The sequence below is a fragment of the Pteropus alecto genome, unplaced genomic scaffold (genome assembly GCF_000325575.1).
Source record: "Pteropus alecto unplaced genomic scaffold, ASM32557v1 scaffold7, whole genome shotgun sequence".
NCBI classification, from domain to species: domain Eukaryota; kingdom Metazoa; phylum Chordata; class Mammalia; order Chiroptera; family Pteropodidae; genus Pteropus; species Pteropus alecto.
In genome coordinates, this window is record NW_006494614.1 from 28,163,269 (window position 1) to 28,188,058 (window position 24,790).

A 24,790-nucleotide genomic window follows, 5' to 3' on the forward strand; every position below is an offset into this window, starting at 1 on the left:
GTATGTATGTATGTGTATATATACATATATATACATGTATATATATGTATGTATGTATGTGTATATATACATATGTACATGTATATATAATTAAATAAAACTTTATGAATAACATAAGCACTAGGATATTTGTTGAATAAGCATTTTGTTACCTTATTAAAATTATCAATCTGTTTTGAGTAGCAATAGTATAGACCTTGAAATTTTTAGCCATTTATAAGGAAAGCAAGCTGTTCTATAAAATATATATATATTTTTTTTTTTGCCTACAGCACTTGGTATTCCTAGGTGGTCTCCCATCCAAATACTAACCAGGCCCAACTCTGCTTAGCTTCTGAGATCAGACAAGATCGGGCGTGTTCAGGGTGGCATGGCCATAGACTCTATAAAATATTCTAATCTGGTTGGTCACAGAGAAGAGAAACTATGGCTGAATCTATAGATTGAGTAGTTAAACTCAGTTAAGTTAAAATAGAACAATTATTGGGCCTATCTTCTACTTAAATAAAACTTCAAGAGAAATATAGTTTATATGTTTTTTTTTTTTTCTGATCTTTCCAGCAATTAATACTTTCTTAAAGTTTTCATAGCTTACAGAAAAGCTATCCAGAATATACCTAAGCTGGATCCAGACCAACTAGGCCTGGGCCTAGATCAAAAATAGGGCTCAGTTTGTTTTCAAGGTTCCAGATTAAAAAAAAAACAAACAAAAACTATAGGTTTCTTTTTAGTGGTCTACCTACTTAAGGAGTTTTGAGATATTTCTTAGAACATTTTTTTTTTTTTTAGAAAATACAACTGAAAGCACACCCTTGACACTCTTTAATATAGCTACAGTAATCACATGTCTGAACTAAAAACTTAGGTATGGCTTTATGCTGAAAGGACAAGCTTGAAATGTGTTCATTGACTTATAGGTTCATTGACTTAGAGTAACAGAGATTTATGCATCTTCATCTTTTACTGTTTGAAAACTCTGCTGTGATCGCTTATAGCATGGGAAGTGAATGACTTGATAATAATGGTTAAGTGAAAATTTCTCCTTTTACATGGACCACATTTATAATGGTTCCTTCACCCTCCCCTCCCCCCACACCATTTCATTATAATTAATGTGTATATATGGTGATGAGTTTATTTTCCAACTTTAGAGTGACTTAAAATGCTGGTTAGGCTACAGCAAAGTAGCAAAATTGTCCATGGAGATAATGTCCCACTCTATACTCTGGTCTCAGGAAGTGGAAGGAGTCTTATGGCAAATGAGAGGCCTGGAAATGTCAGGGTTCCAGTTATGGGGTAGCCTTGATGGCAAAAATGGCAGTGAGGCCCACAACAGGGATCACATACAGTCATAACTAATATAAGATTTATCTATTTGTGGCATTGGTTTCCTCCAGTAAGGTGGAATTTATAGAGAAGGAAGGTAAATGTGAATCTTGGAGCTTTGTTACAAGGGATCTATACTAATTAGTTGTGCTCCTTTAGGCAAGTAAATTTGTGATGATGACTGCTTTACAAAAAGGCAGATAATTCAGTTAAAAGGACTATGAAAAACATAAAGTATTACATAAACATAAGTTATTACCAATATAATTTAATTCATTTTTAGTAGCTTTTTAAATGTCAAAGATGTTTAAATGTTTAATTTCTTATTCTAGATTAACATAGTTTTGAGAACACCCTTCCTAAGGTAAAGAACAGAAGAGGGCTTTGTTTGTTTTGTCTAATCCTAGAATCCTTTTTCATGAACAGCTTATGGCAATGCAATCAAAGGGGCTATGTGACTGGTTCAAAAGTTAACAGAACTTTTCTAAGGAGACAGTATTAGAAATTATTGGAGAATGATCACAAATACTACTTTATTATTATTATCATTTGCTCTAATTAGAGTTCAGAGCAGAGATCTCCCTATAAATATAGTAAAGAGAAATTTTTATTTTATTTTCTTCCTATAAAGGTCCATCTATGAAACTGCATTCAATTTCACAGATTAATGGTGCCCAACATCACATGCCCACCTTTTCCTCCTTATAGGCAAATGAGAGTGCAGTGTTAAGTTCCATGGCTGCAAGTATATTGTTGGAGTAAAACCTTACTGCTTAAAAGGAGATTAAGTCAAAGTACTACCAAAAGTCACTATTAAGTCCTTAATCCCCTGTTCTGTATCTAAGGGAGAAAACTACACTTCTCAGATATGTAGTGCTATTCAGTGATTGGTACTTTCCAAGTTTTCTTAGTAGTTCATACAGAAGTTTGAGGAACCTACTTAAGTGTGCTTTTTTTTTCTTTAAATAAAACCTTCTCTCTTTTCTTTGACAAGAACACTAGTTACATGAACAAAGGAAATAGATGGAAACACCAACAAGAAGCTGAATAAGTGAAGAATTTAAAAGTGATGGTACAAATTGAAAGAAAGCTTTTCCATTAATAATTCAACAGGTGATAATTGGCAAATGTGGCACATATTGATTGTTGCTTAACCATTCTCCAAACTACCAATGCCTGGCTGGTAGATGAAACCTCCAATCACAAAAATTTAAAAAATTCAGACATTTGCTTGCTTGCAATAAGGGTACAGACATAGAATGTAATTTTGATTACGTGATCTGAGGCTAATTTTCTGGGAGTTTTCTAGGAAGGATTTCTTTCCTTGAAATAAATAAAATGCCCAAGGAGAAGAATCTCTCTTTCTTCTTGCATTGGATAATATCAAAGAGGATCTAATGCTTGAAGCTTCTGCAGCCATCCTGTGATCACAAGGACAAAAGCCAGAGAATCATTAGGAGACTTATTCAGAGCTCTACTTTCACTGAGCCAATGCTGGAGTACCAAGACATGTTATTTTTGAGGAAAAATTTGACAAGAATTATTGGCATTCAAAAGGGAAAAGCAGCTGATGATGATATATTTTGAAACGGGTAATTGGGTGAAGAGTAAAGGCATTTGCAGGGTAGCATTTGCTCCTAGGTGAAGCCTAGGAGAAAAATACAGCAAAGGTTGAAGATAACAAAAACTTTAGAGATCTCAGGTATTATGCTGAAAGTAAGTGATTCAAATAAAGATGTATGTATTCAATTTGACACCTTCAGCCATTTTCTACTACCTGTCTCCAAGTATGATGACCCCCTAGCATCATGATCTTTTGACCCTGGGAGAAAACAGAAGATTCTTTATTAATGGAACTGACCAGATCTATGGCTACTGATATTTGGGGGATGCACTTATAAAAAAGTGAAAATCCCTTCTTGATTTCTCTACTTAGTAGTATTCCACAAACAAGCCCATATAAATATGCAATGTTTTCAATGAATGTTAACGATTATTTCTCTTAATTATCACAGGATGACAAAAAAATCACCTTACATTTGGGGCAAGTATCTAACAACAACAAAAAAACAGAGACCAAAACAAACAACAAAAAGAACTCATCGAAAAAAAGTTAAATGCAAGCACTGGAAGAAAAACTTAAAGACATCTACAATTAATATCCTAGGAATAAAAAGATAATGTATATAAAAAATGAGAAGAGAGTACTATTAAAAATATTTAGTCAACATAAATATTTTGTTTTGGAAGAAAAATGCTTGGAAATGATAAATCTAAGAGCAAAATTATAATAATAGAAGTTTCATTGAAAAGATTTTCCAGGAAATGAAAAGAAAAAGGACAAAGAAATGGCAAATAAGAAAGAGAAAGAATTAGAAAATTGTAAAATTAATGTGGGAGATTCAAAACCCAAACGATAGAATTTCCAAAAAGATAACAGAAAATGAATGGGAGAAGATTATCAAAGAAAAAATTCGAGATTTTAAATGAACTTCTTAGAACTGCAGAATGGGAAGTTCTGGACTTAACGGCCCAGTGAGTATCCAATCCAATGAATGGTAAAGAACCACTGGCAAGTAGATTCCAGTTATGAACTTGCTGTGGGCTGCCACACATCACTTAAAAACAGAAAAGTGCTGTGCCACCCTAAAATGAAAGTCAAAGGATAGATAAGCCTAAAACTACTTCTGAATGTAGTTATTGTCAATAAATGTGAAAAATCAGAATGTCATGTTAACATTTTTTTGCTCCCACTCCTTTTTTTGGGAGGGGAGGTGGATAATTTCCTTAACAGGCAAACAACATCTTTTAAAATCTCTGGCGAGTGTTTTCCATCTAAGAGCATTCAATATCAGAGCTACTTCTGCCTAAACTTACTGCACTGACAATTTTGGATTGGAATCTGATAATTTCATGATCTTTTAGATTATCTAAACTGCAGGAGAGAGCCTAGTCCAGTTATTTACTCTGGTCATGATCTGAGAAAGTAAATTAATCTCTCCTTTTCTTAACTGAAAACTGTAGATAATCGAGGAGTAATGATAATAACAACCACAACAATATCTACATTAGTTCTTCATAAAAACAAAACTAACAGGAGATCTATCTATCTATCTATCTATCTATCTATCTATCTATCTATCTATCATCATCATCATCTACCATTCATCTGCCTTTCTAGAGAGATTTATTATGAGAAATTAGTTCACAGTATTATGGAGGCTGAAGAGTCCCACAATCTGCCACCTAAAGACCCAGAAAAGCTGGTGGTATAATTCAGTCTGATTCTGGTGATGCAAATTCCTGTTAAAGGGCAAAAGAGGAGATGAGATGTTCCACTCAAGCAGTGAAACAGAAAAAAAGGGGGTGGGGCAAATTCCTCCTTTCATTTTACTGAAGATGGGATGGTGTCCAACTACATTGAAGAGGGCAGTTTATTTACCGAATCCACTGATTTCAAATGTTAATCTCATCTAGAAACATTCTCACAAACACTGAGAAATAATGTTTCATCTGGGCACCCTATGACTCAGTCAAGTTGACACTTAAAGTTAACCATCACCATATCTTTTACTGTTGCTCTGAAGATTAAAGAAAATAACCTACGTAAGATGCTTAGCCTAGTAAATCAAAAAATGTTATCTATTTTTACTGAGAGAAGATATTTTCTTTCATGCCAGTTGATATTGCTCAACAGTTAGGTTTGAATATTTATAGTGTGTGTTTGATATAATGTAGTCTATCAGGAAATAATAAATTTAATAATAATAAAAATAATGAATATATATTTACATATTATGTTAAAATTGGTTCTCATGCTATTTTGTTAATATTCCTGAGTCATGTACTATTTTTTTTTGAGCTTATGATACTATTTCAAGGACAATATATAACAACTGAGCACATTGTCTTCACACCTCATATTTGTCATTGAGCTTTTAGTAAATGTTCCTTGATATTTCGTGTGTGTGTGCGCGTGCGTGTGTGTGTGTGTGTGTTTGATATTTCATGTGTGTGTGCGCGTGCATGCGTGTGTGTGTGTGTGTGTGTGTGTGTGTGTGTGTGTGTGTGTGGTGGTAATTGATTTACCACTTCTGAGAAGACAATGAAAAGAGATCCTATTGTATTTGGCAATTTAGCACATCTTTCTCTATGACATTGAGATGCTTTTATCATCTATGTGGATGCAACAGAGTTTGGAATAAAATTATCTAACATAATTCAAAACTCTGAATTATCAATTTGCATTTGAACCACGATTGGTCACATATTACTATGGTAGGCACTCTTGGTTAGGGACCAAACCTCCATTCATCACTTCTTCTTCCTCAGTCACCTTCTAATGACTGGTCTAAGGATGATTACATGTACTGATTTTAGCCAAAGAAGAAGTTGAAATAGGGAGAAATCATTGCGTGAGGTTCCTGCATAAGCTTTGCAAACTGGGAAAACCCAGTTGGCGTGACCCTTCGGGCTTTGTCATTTTATCTTCTGTCTGCCTATGTGTTGCAAAATGTCCAGTAGTGGAATGTTTGTAACTAGGACAAAATCCTTGACAAAAAGGGAATGAGTTGGAGTACTTTAATAATATTAGTTCTGGACTGTATATCTTCTGAATTTCTTAAATGAGAAAAACAGAATAAAACCTTCCAGTGGATTTAACCCTCTGTTGTTAGGTTTTTGTCATTTGCAGTAGAATTTTTGTTTCCTTATACAACTAGACAAAATTTATAGTGGTGTCCGAGTTACTTCTTCATAATACCTTCTTCAACCAGCCAATAAAACTTGTTTTCTAAGAGATACATACTATAAGAAACCAATAGTATATGAATTTGAAAATGGCTTTGTTTCAGGAAAAGGCAACTGGACTTGTTTCCCTGCTTTGATGGGCTCAGCCTGGCTATCAGACCGTTAGTCTAAGCTTAGTAGCAAAGCTCTGAGCCACCACATGATAATAGATGGGCCATTAATTTATCGGTTTATTCAAAATATAATTGTATATAAGGTTTAAACTTGTTTACTTTTTAGGTTTTGGTGTAGCATAATACTAGCTTTGTAAAACTAGTTTTGATACTAGCTTTGATAGTATTGTGTCTTTTTTCTGTATGTTCTGAACAATTCATATGGAAGGGGGATAATTTTTCTTGAAAATTTGAAACTTCTATTTAAATATATCTGAGCCCTACTTTCTCCTCAGAGTGAATTTTTTTCGAGAACTTTCCCCATTTTTTAATGTTTTTGTTCTGTTTAGTTTACAACTAATTTCTCCTTGAGACAATTTAAATATTTTAAATTTTATTTAAAAATTATTTTTTGTTTTTTAAACTTATTTAAAACTATAATTCAGTTTCATCAACTGTAAAGAATAAACAATGTACACAATTTATGTAATTGTCATGTCATCTTTCATCATTGTCATCTTCGATTTTTATGATTTGGTTGTCAGGGTTTTGTAAAACTAAATATGTTAGAAATTTTATTTGCTTTTAGAGGTAGAGACTAAAGATAGCAATGTCTTAAACAAGGTTTATGAGACTAACATAGAACAAATTGAGATGTGGATAGCCTAAGATTGGTTGATGAGGTGGGTTCACTCTCATCAGGAACTCTACCTCCTTCAAGATTTCTGTTCTCTTAAGTTAACACATAATTTTCAAACTAAAGTTGTTTCATAACCCAAATGGTTTCTGGAAATTCAGCCATCATAACTGACTTCAAGGCACAGAGAGCATAAACAAAATAAAGGGCAAAAAGGGAAGCTGCTTCCATAAATTCTTTTTATATTTCATTGGCCACTCCTACTTGCAAGGGCAGCTGGGAAATATAGTGTTTCAGTTGGACATGTTGCTCAAGTTGGTAAAGAAGAAGGGTAAGGTGGCAATTAAGTAGAGTATTCTCTGTGTCTGTAACACTAAATAGGCAAAAATTTTGTGTTAGTATTTTCACAAAATCCAAATTAAACACTTCACTGGGAAAATACTCAAAATAACTTGTTTCTAGTTTGTCAGTTTTAAAAAATAAAATTAAAGTGATTCAAGAGTGATTAACAAAATTCTATTCTGCTCAATACCATTAGAACATTTCAGTGCAATTAGAGTGGCAATTGTAGTTTAGAAACAAAAATGCAGTTATTTTTATTTCTTTTTTGTTCCATAGCAAGCATGAAGAAATCGACTTTTCTTTATTACAGAGATGGTTAAACTTTACCTTTGTTTTTTATTTCCAGTGTATGTTTACACATCTTGATTTAGTTTTTCTTGCAAATGTTAAAAAAAATTAAGTTCTACTAACACTCTCAATACAGTATCTCGTAATAAGGGAGTGAAATATGGATATCCTATGATTTTTAAAATAAATTATCATAAAATAGAAACTAAATAATTATGAATACTTATTAATATGTAGTTGATATATTTTTAATCATAAAATGAACTATTGCTACTGCCAATGTATATAGATATATACACAGAAGCCAAATTCTTAGTACACTTTACAAAAACAACCTAGACTAGATGAATTCTTGTTGGAATTGAGCCTGATCCTAAGTATGTCATCCTTAAAAGAATTTCTTGTTTGAAGCATGGCACTAAAACATTTCATTCCTAATAAGACAAAGGTAAGCTGAAGAGTATCTTGCTATGATCCCTTATCCTAAATAAATATGGTTACCATAATGTTTCTGAGTGGTATATTTAAATAATTGCCTATCACATTCATGTTGAAAGTTCTTTATATCTGGTGGCACCTCAAGGGTATTGTAAAAACAATTTTTTAAACCTTGTGATTAAAGTTTATTGGTATAATGAATCTGTTATATTTGCTTTTATATAATAATTTATGATATCACATACACACGTGTTTGTATGTATTCATATACATATATATGTGTGTATGTATATATATCTATATACATGTATATATCAGTTATTCCATTTCTGTTACTTAAAAGCCATGCATTCTTAGGTAACCTCTATGGTGCTGTTACCATGTTTCAAAATAAGTTTAATATCAATACCTAGCTTTTCAGTTTCTTGTGATAATTAGATAAATTGATACAAGTAAACACCTTCAGAAGAATGTCTGGCTTATGGTAAATGATAAATAATTTTTTGCTCTCATGCCAGTTATTAATATGATGATAATCATCATCACAACTATTATCCACTCATTAACTCATGACAGTATACAGAACACTAAACTTGGATTTAATTGTTCTCTTGTTTTTTTACTAAAACAGCATATGATATGGGGCAAATCATTTACTTTTCAGTTTTGTTTTCCTCATCTGTGAAGTGGGACTAACTATAAGAGACTATGGCACTGTTCAATAGATCTTTCTGCAAATGATAGGTATGTTCTATAATTGCACTGACCTATATACATCCACTAGTCATATGATAAACTGTTTTCTATGTAGTTTTAACTAACTTAAATAATCCCATGTGTCTGATGGCTATGACGTCAGACAGTACTGATCTGTAACATTCTAGGATTCTAAATTTACCTACTTTCATCAACAAAATAATAATGTAACTTGAAAAAATAATTTGTAGGTCCATAATATTTATTGTTTCCCAGAAGTGGCATGCTTTCAGGAACCATCTGAGATGCTGAGTATTATTGCACTGAGATAGCTTACTTTTCTTTACTTATGCACACGTCTATTTATTTTTCCTTATATTTGAATATTTTAATGTAAGTAGCCGCTTTCCTAACAAAGTCTGTTTGTGGTTTTAATTTACATATTTAAAATTCCTTAATATCGGTGATCACACTGAAATTATCTCACAAAAGCCCAGAAAAAGAATAAGCATATATTAATAGTGAAAAATATAGACTAGAATAGTCTGGATGCATGTTAGAATCATCTGGAGGGCTTTAAAAAAATCCTACTCTTTGAATCCTATTTCCAATGACTTTGATTTAGTTGGTCTAGGGTGAGGCCATGCATTGGTATGTTTCCAGGTGCTTGAAATAGGCAATCAGACTGGGAAAGTATAACATGCCATTAATTCTCACAGCAACCCAGGAATTAGGCCATGTGTTGTTATTCTCATTTCAGAGTTATATTTATCAAATCTCAGTATGCACAGAATTCCCTTAGGAGCTTAGAAGAATCTTCATTTTGACAGGTACACCAGTGATTCTGATACAGAAGGAACTTGGATTACATGTTAAGAAGCTCTGCTTTAGAAAACACTCAGAATTTATGCCAATTCGTTAAGCTTGAGATGAGACATGAAATAAGTAAGAGAAAGAACTTTGACTACTGTAAAATATTATAAATGTGAAGTAGTATATATTTGTTAGATTCTGAATTTTTGATGTTTGTTACATTCCAGTAAGTGGATAAGAATTGAGTACAGATGGGTTATGGTGACAATGTGGATGGTGGCAGCAGAGATAGCAAACTTAAGTGAATGTGGTCTGGAGGGAAATGGACTTCATCTATTTACCTGTTTAGTAATGATAGATGGTGGCATCATCCCTTTCCAGCTATGACTGCAGAAATTTAGACAGGAAGGAAAGGCTCTATAGCTTATAGCCCATAACACTGATGTTTTGGGATGCTAGTTGTTTCCTAAAAGGTCTACTAGGATGCCGTTTATTACCATGGTAAGTTAAAATGACCCAGTTCTGGTCCCTAGTCTTTGCACACCTAGAAACCTTGTTTAGTCTGACAGTATATACAATCATTGGGCATTGTACTTTCTTTTAAACAAAAATAATTCAACTGAAATAAATGGATAATAATGCCAATTTATCAATTCACAATGAAAAATTATTACTACACAGATAATACTTAGGTCCTGTTGATTAATACATTTTATTTCTATAGACCCATGTACATAAGAAATAAAAACATAAATTGAAAGTGGTTTACTAGTCATAAAATAGAATAAAGAGGGTATTTAGATTAAATGAATTGTCATGCCATCAGACTGAAAAGAGATGAACACATCCATATCATCAAGATGGTCTTATAATGGGCCAGGACACTTGTAGTTTCATAGCTAAGTTTCCTCTTCTCTGAGCAGTGTTAGGATGGATAATGCCAACATTTTCTTCTTCGACTTCCCTTTTATTATGCTTTTATGGCTAAATAACCCACACTTTTATAGGTACATTCTTTACCTAGAAAAAGGATGATGATGCATTGAATAGGATTTTAGTCTTCTGTTAGCAATGGCTCATTGAAGTTGCAAAGAACATACACTCTCAGATTTCCAAAGGCTATGATGAAATCAGGTTTATTTTAAGATTTCATGGAAGAAATAATTTTGTAGCTGATTATCAGTCAACTGTAGAAGATATGAATGTAATTCATTGTATAATAGCAACCCTAGTGACCTGTATCAACCCAGCTTTTCTTTATATTTTTCTTCTATTGTCTCCAGTGCTGTCTGAGTGTCTCACAGTGAGCATCTTGAGAGAGAATATGGTTTGGACTCTTTCTTACTAAGAGAAAACACCCATATTGGGTGAGGTTCCTAGTCCATCTCTCTTCATAAGCCACTTGTTTTCTCTATGTTCAGTTTCTTGATGGCTGCCTTTCTTAGAATGCTGATCTGTGGTCTCAATACAAAAAAATATGAATACTTGTGAAGAAATTCCTGCTTTGGCAGCTTCTTATGAACTTGTTAGGTACTTAGGTCTTCAAAGATTTTATAATACAAGCCAAGTCTTGTAAGGCTAGAAGGGAGTATGTCTTTTTGAGATGCTTTGTAACTCATATATTAATTTTAAAGTTTAAGTCTTAGAACAACCTTATTTCTTTCATTTCTAAGTTACTGGGGAAATGTTCCTTTATTACTATGTCTACAGAGATTAAATTGGACCAACTTATTTGAAACAGAATTGACTGACCTAGCAAGAAAGATCAGATATGAAAGCTGGTCGAAGTAATTACATGAATCAAAAAGAAGCTATTATACAAAATCCAAGATACTTAGCAATGGAAAATTTTTACAATAATCTTTAACATTATGGTTATTTTTAGATGAGTTTTCACACAAAGATAATATAAAGTCAGGTTTATGTAATATAGCACAAAGTACTATTATTATTTACAAAATTTAAAAATGCAATTTTATTAAAATAAATGAACAAATCTCATAATCGAAATTATGAAGTAAAATGTACCTCCTATTCTTTATTAAACTATATAAATTTTAAAGAAACCAGGATTTGCCTGAACATAAAGTTGGTATATATTCTATATTTCATAAATATTAATTTTGAATTCAAAGTCAAATGCTGCATGTAATAATATTCAGTAAATTCTTTATGAATATGTCAATTAAAGTTTTAAGGAAAATAAATATTAATATCTTATATTTATTGCCATTTGAATTTTCTCAAATCACTTATTAATTATCCTTTTTAGAGATTTGATTTTAATCCAGTAAGTCTCATAAAGTATGTGTCATGTTGGACAGAAAAATCTTCTATCACAAAAGTTAGACAATTACAGATATTGGTAAGTTTGACAATTGCTATCATTATAAAACAATTTTGGTAATTTATTTCAGTATTATATATCTCAGAGGATAAGTGGAAATAACAAGCAAATACCAAGTTAAACTTTTTTGGCTTTGTATTTCACAAAGCTATCTTTTACATATTCTACACATAAATGCTCTGTGTTGCTCTATTATGTGGTTACAAATGTCTATATAAATAAATACTCAGAGGGCAAATCTAAATTTGGTTTGTTGTATATCACATTACTGAGATATGGTGACATTGAAATAAATGATTCTTTAAAATAGGAACAAGGGAGACTTTTGCCACCCAAAAAAGGTGAGGAGAAAAAATCCTTCTGTCAATGATTTACTCGTGATTTCTCTTCTTTGTTAAGAAAATTTTAAATGAACAACTTTTAAAATCTCTTTTAGTATTTGTAAATAATTTTACAAAATACTCTGCTATATAAGTGCATTAAGTGTACTATTTTGTTTAATAATATTTTGTTGTTCTTTAGCATGTCTGTTAAACAAAATCTTTAAGATTGGGGGTGGAGAAAACTCTAAACCAAGGGTTCTCAGCTCCTGGGCTTCAGATCAGTACTGTCCATGGCCTATTAGGAACCTGGCCATGCAGCAGGAGGTGAGCGATGGATGAGAAAGCAAAGCTTCAGTAGTATTTGCAGCAGCTGCCCGCACTACCATCACTGTCTCAGCTCCACCTCAGATCATGAAGCATTAGATTCTCATAGGAGCACCAGTCCCTGGTGCCAAAAAGATTGAGGATCACTGCCTTAAACCACATCCATTCTTACGTGCATTTTGCAAATGAGAAAAATAGGTTCAGAAAGTCTTCAGTGCCTTGATCAAAGTCACATTTTATAAATAAATGATCCAAGAATGCTCATAGTACCGCAAATCAAGGGTTCCTTTCCTTACCCTAAAGTTGTCATACTAATGAATTCAAAATACTGTATTTGACAAAGGTTTCTATAGGGGTCCATTTTCTATCCTAAGGCTGTTTCTCTATTTAAGGAAGACAATCTCTTAGGTTTGATTGTACCATAAGATACTATTGAAAAACCAGGGAATGGTGTAGAAAAGGAGGGTATAAAGATAAGTCTATGCTTTAACATTCTGGCCTCTCTCATGAATAGGTAGAGAATTCAAAATGCTAAAAATCATCTAGAAACGTTTTCAAAGCAAAAAAGTATTTGGGAGTTACCTAATCCTTTCTTTAAAATGTCTTTGTGGCTTGAGATTTAGATTATTAGCAAAAATACTTAATTTACTTGGCTGATCTTCAATATGAAGAAATCCTAAAAACTCACCCACATAATTCCAATATATTTACACAAACATCTCAAAGCTTTATCTTAATAAAAGTGAAATACAAAGAGAAATGGACAAAGGAGTTTTAATTTCCAAAACACCAAAAATGTTCTATTTAATTCTTCACCTAGTTGAAGCTTCTCTTATTGGAAGTATTTGTATTTGTGATTGTTAGGTTCTTCTAATTTACTGAAATTTTATCATCATGAAACACACGTTATTTTTTTTAGTTATGCTCTGTGTCATGAAGTCTACTTTATAGGACATTAATTTAGTCACTATAACCTTTCTATATTTATCATTTGCATGAGACATCTACTTTTCAACGATTTGCTTCCAATTGAGTTGTTTCTTATTGTTAATGTAAGTTTTGTAGACAGCACAGGAGTTAGGTTTCATTTGTTTAAAATGTGTTCTTCAATGTTGATTTGAGATGATAAAAATTATATATGAAAACCTATATATTAGTTTGAAATTAGTTTAAAAGTAATAATGCCAATATTTTCATTAATTCATATATTCAGGTATCTGTTTTTCAACAATGCCAGTAAGAAAAACTTTAAAAAAATGTTTTAAAAAGAGTCAGTTATTGAAGTGAACACATAAAATGCTCAAAGAACGAATCACTTTTTTAAAATGCCATGGGAATGAATCACTATGCTTTTAAAAAATATGTGAGTTGACACCTGAGAATACAGCAAAATAATCTTATTTCTTCAAGAGAGTCTAAAAGTTTGACAGTCTCTATTCTAAAAGTTGTCCTATTGTTATTTTTTAAAAAAATACATAGCACATTTCTCCAGATTTATACAATTGCAATAAAAAAGATATAACAGGTCAAATGTGTAACTTAGTTAAGAAGGTTGAAATAATTCAAATGATTATTTTTAATGGGGTTATTTGAAGTGACTTACTTTTTTTTGGATACTCTTAAATCATAATAGAGCTTCCTCTTGGATAAAAAAAATATCGACTGGAATTTTTCATAATTAGCAGAAGGTCTTACAGTCTAAGTGCCTATTTATGACTAAAATAGTGTAAGATACTTAACTTAAATTGGCTCCTCTGTCCATTTTGTGTGTGTGTGTGTGTGTGTGTGTGTGTGTGTGTGTGTGTGTGTGTGTGTGTGTGTGTTACAGGTAAAAGTTTGCACTTTGAGCCATTAAGTATATCTCTGATGTAATACATTTAACCAGTTCTGGTGCTCTTTTATAAGTTGTTACTGATTTGCCTAAACCTTTCAGGAGTTCAGGCTATTGCCTACGACCTGGGGCTGTGGTGCTTTTCTCTCATTTTGCACAAATCTGCCTGCCAGCCACCAGGAAATAAGGGCTAAGCCCTACTTTAGAAAAAATATAGGTAAAAAAAAATTTTTTTTAAAGTAAAAATGACCTGATTTAGTCCTTAATTCTTTCATAAGCTAGGAATTTAGCTCTCTCTAAATTCCAAACCAGAGTCTACAGTAATGACTTACAGTCATTAGAAAACTGGAGGCAGAAAAACGAATCACGAAAGAGAATGGACACCTGATTTTATCATCTACCAAAGGTTCATCTGACTTCTGTTTAGAAATTTAATATAGAACAAGTCTGTAGCTATGATTTCACAAGAATGTCAACTTCTTAATCTGCCTCTAAAACTACTGTAATGTCTACTCAAAAGGAAATGAATTGAATAGAAATGGTGAACACATAATAGGCAATCTGAAAGATATCTCTTTTTAGGATCACATAAGCCTTTAGAAAGGATGCCAATAAAGTTGACCCATAAACATGTTAAAAAAATTATTTAACTTGAATATCAAGGAACTTTGAAACTGAACTAGAATAGTTAAAATTAAATCAATGGCAATTGTTTCTTTTATAGGGACTTAAATCGCTAGGGAATTAAAGTTGACAACACTTTGTTTGTACTGGGAGCTCCATAGAAAATATCTGATAAACACAAGATGTGTAGAAGATAAATAACAAAGACCAGTTAAACATAAGGTTTAATTTCAAGAAATACATTGTTCTCATTAATGCTAGTCAAATATTTTAAGCAGTAAAAATGAGTTTTATCAACCATCAGTAGACCTATGTAAGGCCTTTAAACCAATTAAACCAATTAACCAAATGACTTGTTCTTTCATATTATGTAGACATAGTATTTATTAAATAAATATAACTAAACATAATTCTGATAGAGATAAAATGGTAAACAGTTTAATTCTCTGAGATAAACATAATCTATTATATACACATTAACTACTATATTAGTCTTCTTTATTATTTCAGGGAATAATTTATCAAATCTCCTACATAGCTTTATCTTTTCAATTTACAAATTAATAAGACAAAGAATCTCATTTTTTCAAGTATATCAGAAAATTAAAAGCTAAATCAAACTCAAGTATATCAGAAAATTTCAAGTATATCAGAAAATGAAAAGCTAAATCAAACCCAAGAGCAAACAAACACAAATTCTTATAGAATAATTTGTAAGTCTCTCTCAAGAAACTTATTAGAAAAGAAGGTGGCATAGTCGATAGACTTTTCCTCTGTTACTATTTTAAGTGAGAATGATATACATATTTAATATACATAATTTTAATATATTAAATAATATATTAATGTAGAGTTTTAGTGATATATTAAATTTATATTTAATATAGATTTTAAAACTGTCCTTCAAAGTGAACAATTATTATATCCCTTTTCTGTCTCAGAGATTAGCAATGAGATTATGAAATAAACAAACCAATGATAATCCAGCTGTAATTTGCACAAGAGCAATTATGAAACAAATTTTTTTTGAAAGTACTAATTTGGAAAAGTAAGAGTCTGTTTCTAAGTTTGTAACTGCTATTTCCTGTGATATGAAAACAAATATAAATATTTAGAATTTATGTTTTCAAAACAGATTTGTATTCAATATTGTTTCTGGTTGAAATAATATTTAAGATTATGTTAAAAAATATGTATATTTCCTTAAATAAAATATTTTTCCAGGCAAGTTCAATGCTAACTGTTTCACTGAATTAGGTATGGAGTATTTAATGTACCTAGTTGAATAAGAATTTATTCATAGCTCTGGAAGTATTAATGAGTTTAAACTAAAGAAAGAAAAAAATGTCATGACTAATTCCAAGAAGAGCAAGTAAAAGAGGGCAAAATATCTCTCCATATCAGCAGACGTTCAGCAAAATAAATGCTCTCCGTTCTTAGGCTGACCTTTGGAGTTCTTCGCTCCAGTCCCGGGCAGCATCTGTAATGCCTTTGTGAAGGGAATGGTGGTAGTAGGGTGGGTGAATCAATAACTCAAGGCCAATCTATATACAGTTGTAGAGCTAAAAAGACCCAAACAGTCAATTCTTTTTTTTCTTAGCTAGAATTGCCACTGGTTTAAAGTAGGGATAAACATAGAAGCACCAATTTCTACAACTATTAAGATATTTTTACGAGTGTTTTCTCTATTTCCACACCAGTGTAAAACCACAGATATAGCCCTAAACAACTTACAGTATTCAAGATACCAGAGAATATAAATTAACTCTGAGAAGACATAAAGGAATTGACTTCTAACCAAATTGAAATGAATAATTCACATGTTTGTCAAGATTGGCTATCTGCCAATTCCTTTGAACTTATTGAGAAAGTATATCAGAATGGAAAAACTGATTAATTTGAAAATTGTTTTTTTGTTTTTTATTCATAAAATTACATGATATAAATAATTTCGAAGCTAATGTGATGATCACATGAAAAAGCATATTTAAAAACATTCTGTGGGTGGTATTTTTCAATATAAATTGAACACAAATATTATATTCTTAGAAAGTCTTGACTTCGTAACTCCCTGAAAATCTTGCTGTGTCTTAGTGCTACCAATTGTATCACCACAAAAGTGAAGAAAAGCTACCTGTAAAGTTTAGTTATTTATTTGATAAATACGTATAGATAATTTATACCGAGTGCCTGTCGTGTGTCTATGTACATTGTGCAAACAGTTTGCAGTCTAATGGGGAATCACTCTCGCACAGCTAAGTCTTTAATTGTGACCCCTGAGGGTAATATTTGGAATTACTAAAAGGAAGTTTTCTTCTCCCATAAAAACTCTTTTGTGGCTCCAAGATTTACTTTACTGGTGGAACCAGTGGCCTTCATTTCCTCAGTGAAGGCTACATACAGAAGGACCCTATCCTCTTGTAGGCTTATAAGTAAAGACAGTGGGCACCTTCTCGATGAATAAGGCAACACCTAGTACCTGCTCAGATTCCTTATAAGTTTGTTCCTTCCTTACTCAAAGAGGGCTTTATTATCTTTGCATGTACAAAGAAATTGAATTTATGTTATATGCTACATTCTTCCAAGTTCTCTGATAAACTTTTGTCAATTCTTTTTCTTGTCCTCTACTTTTGGCCTCAGATTCTAAAGCTAAGTCCTCTTGAAACTCAAAAACCATAACAAAAATATTTTTTTCTCTCTCCAGATTTAGAATATTGCAAATATAAAATGATTTGGCTTCAAACTCTTGTATAGGCTCTGATTAAAGAAATTCATCCAACTTTTCAATATTCTAGGCTTTGATTAAACTATTCCTAGGGCCAATAAGAAAATTGAAGATGGAAAAGAGGAACTTTTAAGTTAAAATCTTTAAATATTATCCCATTTTATAACAGTCAACATGTTTCTCCAAATTTTTACCAAAATAGATATAGCTTGCTTTAGAAGAACCTTCACACTTTGTGAGCTTATTATTACATAGTTTGTGAAAGAGAAACTTAAAAAGGAGAGAGGTGAGAAGCCATTCAAAGGTTAGATGGAAATGGAGATACTTTTGGAATTGCATTAGTTAGAATCTTTCATCGTTTCTCATTAATGCTATAAATTTTTTTGTTTTGGTTGTTTCTAATACCTAGACACACATTGGGGATATGGTGCTGAGGGAGGCATTGGAAGAATATTCAAATGTGGACATAAGTCAAAGAAAATAGTAATAAAATACATTAAAGTGAATGATTTATATTAGAAAATAAGTATTTCCTACAATTTTGGTTGTGGATTCAAATGCATTGCTTCACTAGTTTAGACATTTTACTTGAGAACTTAGGAAGGTGACGTTCAGACTCGCTCAGTGACTGAGGCACAGAAACATAGATAATGTAGGTCCATACTGAACAGCAAGTTGGCTTTCCTTCCTTTGCCAGGAAATACCTAGTCAGATGAGGAAGCCAGGGGAATCGATAATAAACTGCTCATATTCTCTTACTTTATTCCGATCTGTTGTGGGCCTCACTATTGGTCAAATGTAACCAGAAGCCAGAGGACAAGAAAACCTTTTTTCTGTCTGATGATACAGTCTATAAAGGTCAGAGATAGAAAACAAGTGGATAAAGGTGGAGAATAAATCTGAAGGGAAAACAGATTTCCCAGATGCTAGGTTTTTTCTTTTCCTTTAATATTTTTTTCTTTTGAATATTTTTTTTATTTTTTAATTACAGTTGACAAACAATATTATAATAGTTTTGGGTGTACAACATAGTAATTAGACATTTATATAACTTTGAAGTAATTGCTCTGATAAATCTAGTACCCATCTGACACTATGAGCAGTCATTACAATATTATTGACTATATTCCTTAGCTATACTTTACATCCTCATGACTATTTTGTAACTATTAATTTATACTCTTAATTCCTTCTTTTTTCTTACCTACTCCCAACCCCTCTCCCATCTGGCAACCATCAAAATGTTCTCTGTATCTGTGAATTTGTTTCAGCTATATTTGTTCATTTTGTTCTTTAGATTAAACATGTAAGTGAAATCATATGTCATTTTCTTTCTCTGTCTGACTTACTCTACTCAGCATAATACCTTCTAGTTCCATCCATGTTGTAACAAGTGGAAAGATTTCATTCTTTTTTATGGTTGAGTAATATTCCATTGTGTATATGTACCACCTCTTCTTTATCCATTCATCCATTGATGGACACCCAGGTTGCCTCCATATCTTGGCTTTTGTAAATAATGCTGCAGTGAGCTTTTCCTCAGACATCTGGCTCCCTGAGCCCTCCTCTTTGGTTGCAGCATCCTTGGCTGGTGTCAGGAAAATGGCTACAAACTTCCTAGTACTTGAGATGATCTGGTTCGACAAGTTCAATAGGACAATGCAGAAAGGAAATTCTATGAGCAGATGAACAGGCCTGTGTGGCTATCTCCTCACGCCAGAGCTCAGTCTCCGGAGCCTCCAGCAGGTGGCTGAGACCCCAGAGAGCTCATCAACCTTTTGCCAGCCTGGAGGTGGAGAACCAGAGCCTGCGAGTCATGGTGAAGGATCTGCAGTGGGCGTCTCCAAGCTGGAGGCCTGGGATGGGGTGCTGGAGAGGAGCTTACCCTCTCACCTGGCCGCCGCCCCGCAGACCCAGCATGTGTCTTCCATGTGCCAAGTGGAGCCGCCCAACAAGAAAGTGACCACCGTTGTGGAGGATGACAAGGACGATGACATCGACCTATTTGACAGTGACAAAGAGGATAACAAGGAGGCTACCCAGCTGAGGGAGGAGAGGCTATGACAATATGTGGAGAAGAAGGCCAAGAAGCCCAAGCTGGTCACCAAGTCCTCCATCCTCCTGGACGTCAAGCCCTGGGATGACAAGAAGGACGTGGCCCAGCTGGAGGCCTGCTTGAGCTCTGTCCAGCTGGAAGGGCTGACCTGGGAGAGCTCTAAGCTTGTGCCTGTGGGTTATCATCCAGTGGGTGGCGGAGGACAACAAGGTGGGGACCCACCTGCTGGAGGAGAAGATCACCAAGGTCGAGAAGCATGTGAAGAATCTTGACATTGCTGCTTCAACAAGATCTGAGCCCTGGCACAGGGCTTGGGTGGTGAGACCCTGCAGCCTTAAAGACTGAGATCCTGGCAAAATAAAAAAGTTCTATAATGATCATATGGAGTCACATGTCCTTTCGGAGTAGTACTTTGGGAGGATTCTTCAGATAAATACCTAGAAATGGGATTGCTAGGTCCTTCTTTGTCTCTTCTTTAAAGTCTATTTTGTCTGTATAACTATTGTAGCCCTAGCTTTTTTGTTTATTTGTTTGTTTCTATTTTCATAATAAATCTTTCTCCAACCCTTTACTTTCAGTCTGTGTGTATCTTTTGATGTGAAGTGAGTCTGTCGTAGGGAGCATATATAAGGGTCTTGTTTTCTTATCCATTAACAATTACTTATCCATTCAGCTGCCCTACCTTTTGATTGGAGCATTTAATTCGTTTATAGTTAAAGTAGTCGTTGATAGATATATAATTATTGCCATTTTATTATTCATATATTTTTAATATTTTTCTTCTTAAAGAAGTCTCTTTAACATTTTTTGTAATACTAGTTTGGTGTTGATGGACTCCTTTAGCTTTTCTCTTGTCTGGGAAGCTGTTTATCTGTCCTTTGATTCTAAATTATAGCTTTGCTGGGTAGAGTAATGTTGGTTGTAGGTTGTAGGTTCTTGCTTTTCATCTCTTTGACTATTTCATGCCAATCCCTTCTGGCCTGTAAAGTTTCTGATGAGAAACAGCTGGCAGTCTTATGGGAGCTCTTTTGTAGGTAACTAACTGCTTTTCTCATGCTGCTTTTAAGAGTCTCTCTTTGTCTTTAAACTTTGGCATTTTAATTATGATGTGTCTTGGTGTGGGCCTCTTTGGTTCGTGTTGTTTGGGACTCTCTGAGCTTCCTGGGCTTATATGACCATATCCTTCGCCAGGTTAGGAAAGTTTCCCATCATTATTTCTTCAAATGGGTTTTCGGTTCCATGCTCTGTCTCTTCTTCTTCTGGTACTCCTATGATACAAATGCTGGTATGCTGAATGTTGTCCCAACGACCCCTTAAACTATCCTCATTTTTTTAGATTCTTTTTTCTTGTTACTGTTCTGATTGGGTGTTTTCTGCTACCTTATCTTCCAAATTACTGATTCATCTAATCTGTTGATTTCCTCTAATGTATTCTTTACATTATTGCATTCTTCATTTTCAACTGGTTCTTTTTTATGCTTTCTATCTCCATTTTTGTGTTTTCTATCTCTTAGTTAAAGTTCTCACTGAGTTCATCTATTCATCCTGGAACTTTGTCCCATTCTTTCACTTGAGACTCGTTTCTTTGTCTCCACATTTTGGTTGCCTCCTTGCGTTTGTTTCTATGTGTGTGGTATGGTTGCTATGTCTCCCAGTCTTAGTAGAATGGCCTTATGTATTAGGTGTCCTGTGAGGCCTGGTGGCATAGTCTTCCCTGGACACCTGAGCCAGATGCCCTAGGTGTGTCCCTTGTGTGGGTTGTGTGTGCCCTCCTGTTGTAGTTGAGCCTTGGTTGCTGTTTGCACATCAATAGGAGGGATTGACCCTTGGGATGACTGGTTGTGAGGAATGGCTAGTGACTACAGTGGAGGTGCTGTTGTGCAGGAGCTGACCATAAAGAGTAGGATTGGCTTTAGTAGAGCTTTGGTACCTGCCCAGTCTGCCTTCTGGATATGTCATCCTCAGATGTGAGGGCCCCCTGGGAAGAGTCCCACTGCAAGCCAAGTTCAGCTACAGCCTATATACTGCTCAAGGCCGCCTGGCAAGATTCATCAAGCAATCTACAGATGGCTGCTTCTGCTCTGGGATTGAAGTTGTCTTAAAAGGCAAAGCCTCAAACTGAGGTCAGCTGCTGCTCAGCAAGAGACACAGGACATGCAGAGGCCAGATTCTGCTTGTTTGGGTTTTGTGAACCTTTTAGAAATTTTAGGAAATTTCACAGTATGAGCCACGATAGGCTGTTTATATAGAGAAAGCCACCAGAAGTGGCTTGGGTAGGCTTGCAAGTTATGTGTGGTGAGGCCTCAGGGAATCACCAGGGGAGGGTGACCAGTGTTAGCCAGGTTGATGGAGACTCAGATATGGAGGCAGTCTGTTTCTGCATGGTTGAGTAATATTCCATTGTGTATATGTTTCTGCATGCTGAGAAGGGGGCGACGGGAGGCGCTCAACAAAGAAACAATAGATTCTGCCAGCACTTCTCTCTGGGAGAAAGCTGTCCCTCCAGCCCCCGTCTTCATGACAGACAATTTGGTTCCTCCCTGAATGTCCTTGGTGCCTTTCAAGCTGTTGCCCCAGCACTGGAACTCAGAGTGAGTTCATCAGTGGGTATCAGAGTGTAGGCCATTTAGGTGTACACCTGTTACTCCACAGCCCTCTGTCTCATAGCCACAATCTCTGCTTGTTTTCATAGCCAGAAGTTGTGGGCACTTCTCTTCCTGGCATTGGAGCTCTGGGTGGGGGGTGGAAGGCAGTATGGTCCTGGGACCCCTCACTCTTCTAGAAGAAACTCCACAGCTGAGATATTCCTCCAGATTTTTAACCACCACAGACAGTTGTGAGACAAGCCCTTTTGGCATCTCTGGCCCTCCTACCAGTGGCCTCTTTTGTATGTCCTTAATTGTAGGACTTCTGTTCAGCTAGACTTCAGGTAACTCCCAATTACGGTTATTCCATAGTTTAGTGTATTTTGATATTTTTCTTTAAGTTTTTGTCATGAGTTTAACTTGATTCAAAACACATTATTGAATGTCATGTTCTGGTCACTATTCTCATTTACACTTTAGTATAATCTTTAAGATACAGAGGGAACAAATACATTTTTCTTTAGAAAACCTGACCACCTATATTTTTTTCCTATCTTTCTTGTCTAGTTTAAATGGTATATGACAAAGTTGATTGTTACAAATAATATGAGATAGGGTGATATCAATGAAGTAGAGAATTAAGTTATACGGTAAATTCAAGCTCGCCATGCTGATGAGAGTGGCCTTCACAACTAATTTAGTTCATTTACTCTTGTTTTTAAAAGTAATTCTAATTGTGAGGATTTTTTTTCCATGTTCTGTAACATACCCCTTGTGCTATCTATATTTTTTTCATGCTGAGAAAGTGACTTTACCACATCATGCAACCCCCCACAAAAAAAAAATCAAAAGCTGAATACATAGGCAAAAGGAAAATTATTCCTGACCCATGTAGGTGAATGGTTTGCATCTTGAATATAATGTTTTATTATCCATATCATTGTCTTAGCTTGAAAATATTTATGAGTGGTCATAAAAATAGGTATTCCTTTTGGAATATTCAACTCACAGCATGTATGCTGCTGACCTCCAGTGTATTACCCTGGTTGACTATTTTATATACCTTATTTTAAAAACTACCTTTTATTGGTTTGAAATTTATCTCACTTTAATTTTATTAAATTTTTCATATCTTCAGTTTCATATCATGAAACAATTCAAGCTGAGAGCTCTAACCAGTTTTCCTTGTATCCTTCAAAATACTTTCCAGTGAAACACATTTTCATGCTTAACTGTTTCTGAAAACTAAACTTAATGAATGTGCACATTAATACAGAGAAAAATTTTTTAAAAAACCTGACATCTAAGTATTGTTTTAATAGAAAACTAATCTCACCGATTAGCATCTTTACACTTTTTTGTAATAGGAAAATTTACCTTCATTGAAAGTCTTGATATAGAATTTATATAACAGAGACTATGTCCTAAAAAAACATAGTAAAACAATTCAAAATTTTGTTGTAATTTTATTTAGGTTCATTGCCCCACTCAGGTGAAAAGTCTATGTTACAGAAAGAAAAATATGAAACACTGTTATGCTTAATTTTTAAGTACTGTATTAGACTTGGTCCTTTAGAAATCAAAACCTGAGACAAGAATTAAAGTATCACCAGTTTTTTGGAAAATGTAAATCCAGGGTGTTGAGAAGAAAAAAGAATGTGAAGCAAATAAAAATATGAAACTGGCCACTGTGTCACAATTAGCAAAATGAAATAGGACTTTGTTTTTCAGGCAGGCATATTTTCTTTACATGTGAGACTTTCTCTGGAAGAATTATAAGGAAAAATCACACCTTAGAGAACAGTATGAAAGTAAAAATATAAGGAGAAATACATCTGTTAGTTTCTCTTCCTCTCTCATTTCTCATTGGTCAAGGATCATACTATGGAAATACATTTCTTGAATTTCTGAGTTGTGTCATCCTTTTTCACTTGACAACAACTCAGGAAGGTGTATATAACCCAAGCTCAACAGAGTAGTATTTCATCTAAGTAAGACAATGGCAGGTGAGTGAGGAGCTTAGTGATTAGGGATAGGCAAGTGGTACTTGTTGACCAAATAGGTGTGAAGCTTAACCTTGGACACTTGTAAACTTGTTAAAAGAAGATTTTTTTTTTTAAAGAAGGAATTAAGGGAAAGAATCTGTGAGGGCATACAGGTTGTGCACTAAATAAACAAATAAACAAACTGAAATGCTTTGAACTTGATAATAGCTTCATTGAAGACTATGAAATAGCTAACATTTACTGATAATTATTATATTAGAATTATATCCGTGCTAGTCTCTCCTATTGAATTGTGAATATATGAATTGTGAATATTTCTCATTTAATTTTACAATCCACATGCTTAGACTTTATAATTAGCAAATGCAAATATCAATACATATATATGTAAGAATGTATGTATGTGTGTATACATATATATTTAAGCATCCTTATGTTACCAAGATATTTCAAATAATAGAGTTGTAAAATTTTTTAGATTTTTTTATAAATATATAATCTTTAAAGCTAGTAATTTGAAAGAAATAT

At 33.7% G+C, this 24,790-nt stretch overlaps 2 pseudogenes; one reads left to right on the forward strand and one right to left on the reverse strand.

Moving 5' to 3' along the window:
- Window positions 1–263: 263 nt before the first annotated feature.
- On the reverse strand, window positions 264–382 carry LOC112474743 (annotated as a pseudogene).
- An 18,835-nt stretch (window positions 383–19,217) lies between these two features.
- Window positions 19,218–20,016, forward strand: LOC102888637 (annotated as a pseudogene).
- Window positions 20,017–24,790: the final 4,774 nt, after the last annotated feature.